We start from the raw sequence: 12,028 nt of genomic DNA, 5'->3' as shown, positions 1-12,028 counted from the left end.
CAGGCATCTATGATTATGAACACACTGATAATAAACTTAGCCGCTCAATTACCTTTTTAACAGCAAATCCCATATAAATCTAGGCCTTTTGTACCTGTAGGTCCATGTGATAAAGAAAAGTATTAACCAGAGTTGAACTTTTAATTTAAAACTTTATTTTTGTTTTTAAAATGTCTTTTGTGTGTGTGTGTGTGGTTTAAGATCATTTTATTGGGGGGCGAGAGGCAGGGAGAGGTGGGGGGGCAGCTACAGCCCCCCCAGCCCCAACAGGGGGAACAGACCTCCTCCCCACCCCCTGCCCTGCACGTGTCTCCCCCTATACTATGGGGGGACTTTGTGCAAACTCTGCCCCGGGGGTGGGGGAGGGCGGAGGGTGGGTGTGAAATGGCAGCGACTGGGGCTGGCAGCAGTGCTACTGGGCACTGGGCGGCTTGTAGGGCTCCAAGAGGAGGGCAGAGAAGGTGTTGACCTTGTCCGCCCCCCCGCACCTTGTGGGGCAGCAGGGGCAGCTTCATAATGTGGAAGTCTTCGTACAGGTCCTCCACCTGGTCCAGGTACTTGGCCTGAATCTTGTGGCGGGCCTCACACATCTTGCAGGGCTTCTTGGGGTCAGGGAAGACAAGGTGGTTGATGATGATGTTGTGGGCATCGATCTTATATTTGGTTAGCTCCTGGATCTGCCGCTCTGTCTCGTACAGGGACAGGAACTCAGCAATGCACATGCAGATGAAAATGGTCTTCTCAGGGTCCTTGAACTGTTCACTGACGGAGCGGATGACAGGCAGTATCTCCTCCAGCTTGGAAGCTAGTTGGTCTGTGTTCATGTCCCCCAGGCCCAGCATGTTTTGCACATCTGGGAGATGAAGGGGCTGATCTGGTTCTTGATCTGCATGAGGTGGTCTAGGCCCCGCTCCATGATGGTGGGGAAGTTGAGCAGCCTCAGCGTGTGGCCTGTGGGCGCCGTGTCAAACACCACTACCGAGAAGTTTATGCCCTTCACCAGCCTCATGACCTCTGCATAGCTCATGGCCTCATCAATGCCAGGGAAGGTGCTCATGGCCTCCTGCATCATCTTCTTGCCCATGCTTAGCATGTTGTCCTCTTCAAAGAACTCGTCGGGCAGTTCAGCCACACCAAGGCTGGGGTCAATCTCCATGGCGAAGAGGTTGTCATAGCCTTTGACCTTGGTAGGCACCTTGGAGAACTTCTGGTCAAATGCATCAGAGATGTTGTGGGCTGGGTCAGTGGAGATGATCAGAACACTCTCCCACCCCTTGGATAGCTGGACGACTAGGCTGCAGCTGCAGGTGGTCTTGCCGATGCCACCCTTGCCCCCGACGAAGATCCACTTAAGGCTGCGCTGCTCGATGATGTTGCTAAGCATGGGCTCCAGCGGCTCCACATCAGGTGCATCCTCGAACTCCTCTGCCTCAACACTCCACCCGGCCACTCCTGCCGCCATCTTGGAACCCTTAAAATGTCTTTCTGAAAGGCTTTGCCTCCTTAGTGTTGGTAGACATAGGCTAGAGTTCTAGGCAGTGGCCCTGAACCCTAACCATACACTAGAATCACCTGGGGGGCTCTTAAAAATCCCAATGCCCGGGTTTCCCCCTAGGCCAATTATATCAGAATCTCTGGGGGCTGGACTAAAGCATCAGTATTCTTAGACTGTCTCTAGGTTATTCTAAAGTATAGCCAGGATTGAGAACCACTGGTTTAAGGCAAACATTTATATTCTGTATTTAATTCACATGCCCTTATTACCAGTTTTCATTGTTAATCCCACCTAGTTTTAATTCCCTTATTTTACTAGGGTTTTCTCTGTAGTATGCTGCAATCCTTTATTAGAAAGAGTAGAAGACCTTGGTTTTGGCCCTTTGAGGGGAAACATCTGACTAATTTCCTGTAGTGTCCTTTAACGTGAGATTTGAGAGCATAGATGGCTGGTGCTGGTGAGAGGGGATGGGGGTCTGTGGACAGCTGGGGGAAGGGTCTTTCTTTAGTTGTCTTTGGACATGTTTGGATGTGCTAGTGGCATGGATGGGTTTGGAACTTAGTTGTTATGCTATAAACCTTGTGGTAACATGGTTGTAATTCATGATTCTGATTTTAATACTGTTAACAATTTTACCAAGATTCTCAGCTATTGGGGCATCTGGTTGGCTCAGTGGTTTAGCATCTGCCTTTGGCTCAGGTCTGAGATCCTGGGGTCCTGGGATCAAGTCCTGGATCAGGGGCTCCCCTGCAGGGAGTCTGCTTCTCCTTCTGCCTATGTCTCTGTCTCTCTCTCTGTGTCTCTCATGAATAAATAAATAAAATTTTTTAAAAAGAAGCTATTAAAAATTACTTAAATAATTAAGAAAATATCTTTTACATCTGTAGTAAATACTTTTTTTCCTTCAACTACTTGAAATTTTCTATATTTATTGGAAAGTAGCAGACAGTTTTTATGGCATGATTATCTTGGAATTACTGACTTACCAAAAGACATCTTGGAAGTAAATAGAAATGATGTGATTGTAACCACCATTTTGACACATACACATTTGAATAAGGAAAGGGCAATGCCTAGAGCACCCTTAATATAAAACAATTTAATGCACGACTGAATAATCCTTACCAAGGTCAAGCATGCAGGAAAGGCTCAATGTTTAATTTAAGAATGCACATTCATAAATGAAGTAAGAAAGATCCAACAAAGGGAAAGGAAGTAGTGTTGATGGGAAAGGTTTGGAAGACAAATTCTGGAGGTAGATTGCTCATTGGGAAGAGCAAGAAGATTGGAATTAGGTGAATCTGGGTTGAATCTCAGCTCTATCAACATTAGCTAAGTTGTTTTAGGCAGATGTAAAATGAAGATGATGATGAGAAGGATAATGACAAGCAGATGAGGTTAATGGGGAATGCTTGGCACCAAGCTTCCTGACACATGTACAAAAAATAAATACCAGTTTCCTTCCTCATTGGTCCTGATAGTCTTAGTCTTTTTTTTTTTTAATATTTTATTTATTCATGAGAGACACAGAGAGAGAGAAAGAGAGAGGGAGGCAGAGGGAGAAGCAGGCTCCATGCAGGGAGCCTGATGTGGGACTCGATCCTGGGTCTCCAGGATCAGGCCCTGGGTTGAAGGCAGCACTAAACCGTTGAGCCACCTGGGCTATCCAGCCCTGATAGTCTGATGGGAATTGGCTTTGATTGCCTAGCAGCAGAACCTTTTTTTTTTTTTTTTTTTTGGACGTGAGGATTTTGTTGTTTAATTCTGTCTTTCAAAGACCTGGATCTGTCTGGTTTAGCAAATTATACCAGTGGGAAAGAAGAGAACAAAGGTTTAAGGGTGTGTGAGGGCTTTTTCTTCCCAGTAGTAAAATTGTTCTTAGTTCCAGTCCAGTAGCAGAAGTGGAAGATCCTCAGGCCTGGCAGTCTGATTTCTTTTGAGAATAAACTGCTCAGAAAATTTTGTAGGAATTCAGCTGATATCCTGTTTAATTATTTTGAGAGATACATTAATAGAACTTGATTTTCATTTTCTGTGTCTGTATTGTTACAGGAAATTCTAATCTCCTGTCTGTCCTGTTTTGACTTCTCAATCATAAAATTTTCAGTGTTCTCCTTCCACAATGGACCCTATGATTTCTCTCTTGTGAGGAAAACATCATTGCTCATTGACTGTTTCCAGAGCTTTCTATAGGTCTATAGGTTGTCACTTTATTTTTTGCCTCTGTGATTTTTCCTAAGATCAGTTAAAGTTATATTTTAAACAGTGCATAGTTTTCTGTTGTCTGGGAACAGGTTACATTCAGATTCTTTTCCATTGTGAACCCAGAATCTTTTGTCAGCCCTGTACCCTACTCTCCTACACCCCTGGTTTCCCTCTGTTCTAGCTATGCTTTTCTGAGCCATTGCTCAGGCCTCTCCTTCTGTGCCCTTGTTCATGCAGCTTCCTGGTATGAAAGGCTGCTCCAGTGAAAGCACTGTGATCCCATGATACCTGTCCTGTAGGAAATCTTTCTGACTTTTCCCCAGTTTGAACTAATTCCTTTGTGTTTTTATTCCAAATGACTTGTACCTCGATACCTCTTCTTCTTTTTAAAGATTTTATTTATTTATTTATTCATGAGAAACACAGAGAGGAGAGAGGCAGAGACACAGGCAGAGGGAGAAGCAGGCTCCATGCAGGGAGCCTGACATGGGACTCAATCCCGGGTCTCCAGGATCACGCCCTGGGCTGAAGGGGGCGCTAAACCGCTGAGCCACCCGGGCTGCCCTGGGTACCTCTTCTTGACACTAATGCCTTTTGCCATTTAGTAGAATTATTTGTTGGGCTGCCTTTTTGATAGTTCTTGGATGTTAGGAGGCATACCAATTAGGTATATGACTTTTGGCTTTATCTATATGTTCTTATTTACCATTTGGGTCCCCCTAGCCCTTATTCCAATGCTTTTACATTGGAGCATTGAATATAGTAATGTAGTATGTGTTCTGTGAAATCATCTATTCTGACAAGGCAGAATTTATTTTGTTTGGTTTGTTTTCTCCCTGAAAGGTGTGTCTTAATTTCATTTTTAATGTTGAGATTATGTTGTCCTTTGGTCAAGTTTATTTAATTTCCTAGGCCACTGATTTTTACAATAAGTGATGGGTGAATGAACCATAATACTAAAGCTGTGCTGTACTGCTTTATAACTTGGCCTCACAAGTTATGAAAACCAGAACCCCTGAGAATGGACTTTATTTTCAGGATTATCGCAATAGTAAAAATTAGTGGAAATGAGTTCTGCTTGGTTGGCAATAAGGTGTCTGCAGAAAATTGACTCTGAGCTCTCCTTTTTTTCTACTCATAAGACTATATTTCAATCGTAATTGACAGTATAATAATTGACTACTGAGCTGTCTCTGACTATGCCTCTTTTTCAGAATTAAGAATATTTTTACTTTGTCTCCTTATGCTAGAGAACACACTGTATGGAATTAAGTGTATGACTTTTGGCCACATCCATATGTTCTTACAAAGTTGTCATTTGTGGCTCTACTGACAGACTATACTTAAAAATAAAATGTTAGCTCTGGGAATGCATATGTCTCCAGACTGTTGCATGTGAGTGATTCTTGGTCTTCATAACAAGCCTGTAATTAATTCATATACTTAAGGCATATGATGAGCTATTTTTTTATATGATGAGCTATTATGTTATCTGTCAAACATTGTATTCCCTGTGAAATGAAAGGCACCTAATTCCTAGACTCAAAATTGGCCAATTATAGTATTTTTCTATTTTAGGACTGTCTGTCAGTCTAAGAGTATTATCAATATTTTCAAGTCTTGTGAGTTTTTAAAGAAAGGGGTCATTTATGTGATTCTACAGTGAAATAATCTTTTGCCTCTGAGCTTTCATGATGCTTTTTTTGTAATGGTTTTTTAAAATTCATTTAGCAGAAATGGCTGATTATGAGGTCAAAAAGTATTTTGCAACTTGGGAGGGAAAGGGAATATGTATGTCATGAACCAACATTTTATAATTTCTTTTTGCTACCTGCAAGATTCATTGTCAGATTTCTTTTGGAGTGACATCTCTGTATGAAAAGGAGTGCTGATTTCTGAGCCTTCAAAGGTCAGTGAGGGTCCTGAAGCAGGTTCCTCTCACCTGGGTTCTCTCACCTGGGTCGACAGATGTGATGGAGACTGCTAGCACTCTGAGGAAATAGACATCAAGGCTTTGAAAGGCATCCTTTGAAAGGATGATAGGTGTGTGTTATGGCTTAGAATCTCCAGCACTTGAGAGAAACATTATCTTTAGTCACCAAAGCTGAAAATTAAAGGGGATTGGATAAATGTTTTTGGGAAGCCTAATTGTGTAAAGCTATATGTTTAGCATTTACCTGGGAACAGACTGACCTGTTAATGATTCTGAAATAAATAAGAAGGGGGTATTATAACGTAGTATTGCCCTCCCATGGGTATAAATAGTATTTTAAATGAAACTAGCAAAATAACTGTGGTTGCCTCAATTTTGTGTTTTATTTACCTCTTTATCATAGAAAGCAATTTCCTTAGGATCTATGATCATCAGTAATGTTTTAGAGTAAAACACTGGTTCTAGTCATGCACAGTATCTATTTGATAGTTTATTTTAAAAGATTATTTGGGGGATCCCTGCGCGGCGCAGTGGTTTAGCGCCTGCCTTTGGCCCAGGGCATGATCCTGGAGACCCGGGATCGAATCCCACATCAGGCTCCCGGTGCATGGAGCCTGCTTCTCCCTCTGCCTGTGTCTCTGCCTCTGTCTCTCTCTCTCTCTCTCTCTCTGTGACTATCATAAATAAATAAATAAAAATTTAAAAAAAAAGATTATTTGGGAAAGAGAGCATGCACACAGGGCCATGCATGAGCAGGGGTAGGGGCAAAAAGAATCTTCAAGCAGATTCCCCACTGAACATGGAGCCTAACATGGGGCTTGATCTAATGACCCATGAGATTGTGACCTGAACTAAAACCAAGAGTTGGACGCTCAACTGACTGAACTATCCAAGTGCCCCACTATTTAACAAAGCCTAGACTTCATGGACTGGTTTCAATATATCACATGTAAAAATTAATAATAATAAAATCTTGAAACCAAAACCCATAACCATGAGCCTATACAAGACAGGCTTTAAAAAACATTCTAGTCAGAGGAAAGCCTTATTTCCAGAGATACAGTTAAGGCTTAGGCTTAGACCATCCCTGTAGCACTTACCTGGTTGAGATCTCTTTCTGCTTAATCTGAACAGATGTACATCAGTTATACAAAAATATGTTTGACTCCATATCAGGTAGTTCAATGGCCACATACAGGCAGTGCCTGCAATCATAGATTTACAAGTTGCATGGTACTTTTTAAGATGGGTGTCATTTAGAGAATGGAATTGAAACATGAAAAAATTGGAGAGGTGAATTAAAATGAGAGACTTCTCGTTATGCTTATTCAGGTGTGATATAGTAAACATTATAATTTAGATGTGGATGCTTATGGGTCAGAAGATTACAGGTAACTGAAAGTTAGTTTAAAAAACCAACTTATCTTTTTCAATACAATATTGAGGATCTTCTAAAATAGCGCAAATAGTCAACAAGTAAGTACTTAAATATATGATGTCTACTCAGTACAGTGCTTGACTTTCAAGGTTGGAAAAGAAGTAGTTTACTTGCTACCTCTTGTGAGTTTACTATCTGGTTAGAGAGGCAAGATCTCCTGAGGTAGACAGATAGAAGGACACTACATATGATGTATATAGTTTCATTTGGGGTTATATTTATTCATGGTTATTCATTCATTAGTTGATTCATTTCTTCAACAAAAACTGATCTCTGGGGGTTGTGGTGAAAAAGAGAAGAAACAGAGTCGATATTTCTGTGGAGAAGTTAGACAAAAACAAACAAACTGACAAGCAGGCAAAGTTCTGAAAGTGTTAGAAGCTGTGAAAAAAATAAACCAGGTTGAATGCCTGTGGATGGGGCAGGGCTGCTAATAAACTGGGTGGTCAGAGAGATTTCATTGAGAAGGAAGTTTTTGAGCAGGGTCATCTGAGTGGCCCCTGAGGCAGGAACTAGCTTGTATATTTAGTGAGCAAAGAGCAGAGGGAGTGAGATGAGACCAGACAGAGGCCAGGAGTACAGGCTATGCAGGGCTTGTTCCAGTAGGTAGGACTTGAAGCACAGTGGGAATCCTTTGGTGAGCATGAAGCAGGAGCTTTGAACTTTTTGCTGTGGTTGCTGTGTGGAGAATGTAAGTGGGAGGAGAAGCAGACTGCTGTGTAGGAGTCCAAGGCTGTGGTCCATAAGGGATGTGACACTGGCTTAGATATGGTTGGAAGGAGACAGCTAGAATGTATAAGGCTCTACTTTTACAAAGTAGAAAATACAGTGGCAGGGATGACCTTGAAAAGGGAATAGAATACCAGCTGAACCCTGAAAGATTAAATGTGAATTAAACATGAATAGATAAAGAGGGAAATAGACATTTCTGGAAGATTTGAAGATGGCATGAATGAGCCACACTCCTCTGCTATCCAAAGAAAGCAGAACAAATATATATATTAATCTAAGATAGTGGTTCTCACACTGCAGTCACCTGGGGAGCTTTAAAAAATATTGATATCTGGGTTCTACCCGAGATTCTGGCATGATACTCAGCATGGAATGTGGTCTGGTATTGGAATTTTGAAATGTTCCAAAGTCACTTAAATGTGCAGGTAAGGTTGAAAACCACCACTGTAAGATCTCATAAGTAGGAGACCTGTAGCTCAGCAAGAAACATGTGAAACAGGCTGAGTGCGTAAGTTTGGGAGTAGTGCAAAGCAGTATTCTTGAGATTACTCAATTATGAGACTCCCCTGAGATGTTTATTTAAAATACAAGTTCCTGGAGCCATCTCCTGGAAACACTGATTAATTGTACCTAGGAATACTTAATTTCAGTACGTTTCCCTTATGGTGCTATAGGTTGGGAAAAATTGCACTGGATAAAAGATCCCAGTGATTCTGATTTTTGATAAAGTAGATAGACACATCAGTGAAAATGAATGCCAACCTCAGTTGTCTAGCAGGGTGGGCTTGGGGGACCATGCTGGCTTGAAGGTAACTTGTCAACAGTACCCATGTGAGCTGTTGGAACTCTGGTCAAGAGCTGAAGTCAAAGCAATGGCATCAAGGGCTCAGTGTAAACAAATTCAGGCAAATTCTTTCGGAAAGAGACTTGGTCAAGGGGAGCTTGGAGATGTGTATGATCTCAACAGGAAAGCTAATAGGGACCAGATTGTAAACTGCTGTATCGTTGGGCATTCACAACATTGGGAAGCCAGTGAATGGGGTGTATTGCTGATGTCCATGATTGTATTGTTTTTACCAGCTCTACTTGGCATTCATAACATCCACACTGATGAGTGGAAGTTATGCAGGTGGATTCATTGGTTCATGTGGTAAAAAGGTTGTATTTTCATGGGTTTGATGTTATTCTGTAGGTCTATAATATATGTTCATGGTTTCTCAACATGACATTTCCTGTTTGTTAGGAAATGAAATTAGGACTATGCTTTTTACTTATACTGCATATCTTTGCCCCCAAATTACTGAATCCAAAGAGAAATTGCTTTTTCTTATCAGCTTCTAATTTTGTCCTAAAAACTCTTTCTCATTAGAGTGTTTCTGTTGCTCATTTATTCAGCCCCTTTTTCTCTAGTAGCTCTTCGGTATAAACAATGTGGAGAATGTAGAGCGATAGGTGCCCATAGAATCAGACACTCTATTGGGAGCAAGATCACATCACTAATTACACCCAATGAGACTATGGTCCAGAGAAAGATACTGACGTTTAGAGGAGAGAGAGTGATTATTTTGACTTAAAGAATAGGACTTTTGAAAGTCTTTTTGGAGGATGTTGCTGATTTGAAGGATGGGTAGGATTTAGAAAGCTATGAATACTAGGGTATTTCAGGCAAGGGGGAACAGTGTAAAGCACAGACATAGGAATCTGCTGGCAAATGATCTAATTTGACTGTGGCATACAGAGCATGAAGAGGTGTTCTGGAAAATAAGATGAAAAACTAGGTTGGAGCCTATTAAGAGGTGTGACAGTGGAAAACATGCTTTATTCTGTAGGCAGCGAGGAGCCTTTGGAGATTTTCCAGTAGGAAAATAGAAGGAAAACTAGCATTTATTGGGTGTGTGCTATGTATGTGCCAACCAGTATGCTTTCTAAAAATGATTCCTTTTGGTGATCTGACACATAGGTTTTTTGGGCACAGTAATTGGGCATTGGGTTTAGGGTTGCTTGGAGGAGGGAGGATCTGGAGACAGGAACAGCCCAGTCATTGCCCATATCTTACATGTAATCATTTTGGCATGGGGAAAAAGGAGATAAAATAAAAAAGGTGTTTATTGATATAATAAATTTCTTTCGAGATCTCTCACTCAGTATTCCAGGTTCTGAGATATGGCAGTAAAACAGTCAGTCCAAGACTGTTGTGGAGTGTAGATTTTGTGGGTGGGACAGGTTATACTGGCAGGAAATGATCAGGTAGTGACAAGTGAGATTTAGAGAATTAAAACAGGGAGATGTGACAGAGACTGGTGTGGTGGCTTCTTTAGATTGAGTGGTCACATAAGGTCTCTAAAGAAGTAACATTTTAACAGATACTGAAATGGTAATGAGGAACCAGCCTTGAGAAAATTGGGGTTCAGAATGGGGGAGAGCATCACAGGCAGAAGGAATGGCCCTAAATGGGAACAAACTTAGTGAATCTAAGAAACAGAAGAGTGAGGCAGGATCAATATTACTTGTCATTGGAATGTACATGGGGATTTAGGAAGGAGTCAGTGTTGACCCTTAGGTTACACATGATGGAGAAGGAAGTCGGTCAGGTAGCTGGTGGATGACAGGAAATGGGTGCGTGTTTTCAGGTATTCGGCCACAGTGGAAGTGAAGGATGCAGATTCTTTTGGACTTATGTGTTTTAAAGCGCTGAGACCTAGGACTTGAGCTTGAGAGAGAGGTAGGATTTAGAGTTAGAAATTTGAAAATCATCTGCCTGACAGAGTTCTTTTGGCTCTAGGAATGGTAGGGACACCCATGAAGTTGGAATAGGAAGAGAAAGTCAAAGACAACAATGAGGAAGGTTTAAATTGGCCAAGTCAGTGGCTTGGGAGAGAGAGATGGGGACAACCAGGAAAGCTCAGAGTCTGGGCACTCAGCATGGGAGGAATTGCACTGTCAAGTAGTCCTGGACCAAGCTGACACACAAATGCAGTGTTTTGTCTTGTGAACGTAATGCAGTGAAGACAATTCTGTTAAGATGAATCATTCCATTGGCTTATAATTTCATGCATTTGACATTGCTGTCTCTCTTGGTATTCAAAACTAGAATTATGATGCCAGCTGCTGGAGTGGGATTAAATAAAACTGCAGGCTTTTCTTTGTCAGCATTTATAAAATGTGCTTTGCGATATGGTAAAATACATCCTTTCAGAGGCAGAAGACAAACAATTCCTTCAAAGTGAAACATTGTCATTTCAGAATTGTGTGGTACTTTAAAATAGCAGTTTCTGTTTGACCACCAGGTGGCGTGAACACTACTTTTAAATTGTTCGGTTCGTCAATACGTATGAGTGACTATTATTAATACCAAAAAATCATAGTTGGTGTTGACAAGTTATATATGCCTGAGATAACATTTCAGTTCATTTGAAGAGATGTAATTTGATCTCACTTTTTGTTAATATATATATTCTACATATTCACACCACCAACTATGTAGGAGGGCAGGCATCAGGCAATAGAAATTCCCAGATTAACAAACTCTGTGTCTGTCCTCAAGAATCTCTCCCTTCCAAGAACAGGTTGATGAGTGCAGTAATGGAAGTATGTGTAAGATCCATGATAGCCCAGATGGGGAATGATTTCCTTTGCGTAGGGCAGAGCAGGGGAAGTTTCACAGAGCATTTGAATCAGGATTTGAAGAATCAGTCCATCTCTGGGTTATTGTATCAGAACATATCACTTAGTGGGAACACCTTGTGCAAATGCAGAATTAGATGAATTAGTTTGGTGTTTTTTGGTAAACTGTAAGGGTTTCATACTACTTACACATAAGTAAGAGTGAGAATGGAGACAAGGCTGGAAAAGTAAACAGGGTCCACACAGTGAAAGAATCTGTGGGCCAAGCTGAGGATCTTAGAGGACTCTATCTGGTAAAGGAAGCCTTTGGAAGGTTTTAAGGATGATAATCCTGTGATCAAATTAGTATTTCAGCAGGATGACTCTTAGGTCAGTTCAGAATATGGCCTGGAAGAAGACAGAATCAAAGGCAGGTCGATCAGTTAGGCAAGGGTGTTGCAGTGATCAATTCAAGAGATATGATGGTGTGAACTAGAGCAGGGGAGGGGAGAAGGGAAGAATAGGTTCACATATGTAATGATGGTTAATTTTATGTGTTAACATGGCTGGGGTCACCTAGTGCCCAGTATTTGGTCAAGTGTTATTGTAGATATGTCTGTAA

The 12,028-nt window shown here is 41.4% G+C and overlaps 1 protein-coding gene and 1 pseudogene across 3 annotated transcripts in view; one reads left to right on the top strand and one right to left on the bottom strand.

Moving 5' to 3' along the window:
* MEI4 (meiotic double-stranded break formation protein 4) overlaps nucleotides 1-12,028 on the top strand; it is a 204,869-nt gene that overhangs the window by 41,870 nt on the left and 150,971 nt on the right. The window lies entirely within an intron of this gene.
* Nucleotides 404-1,465, bottom strand: LOC140636744 (ATPase GET3-like; annotated as a pseudogene).

This window comes from Canis lupus, chromosome 7 (genome assembly GCF_048164855.1).
Source record: "Canis lupus baileyi chromosome 7, mCanLup2.hap1, whole genome shotgun sequence".
NCBI classification, from domain to species: Eukaryota; Metazoa; Chordata; class Mammalia; order Carnivora; family Canidae; genus Canis; species Canis lupus.
The sequence above is the reverse complement of the archived record's forward strand: the minus strand, read 5'-3'. Positions and strand labels throughout refer to the sequence as shown.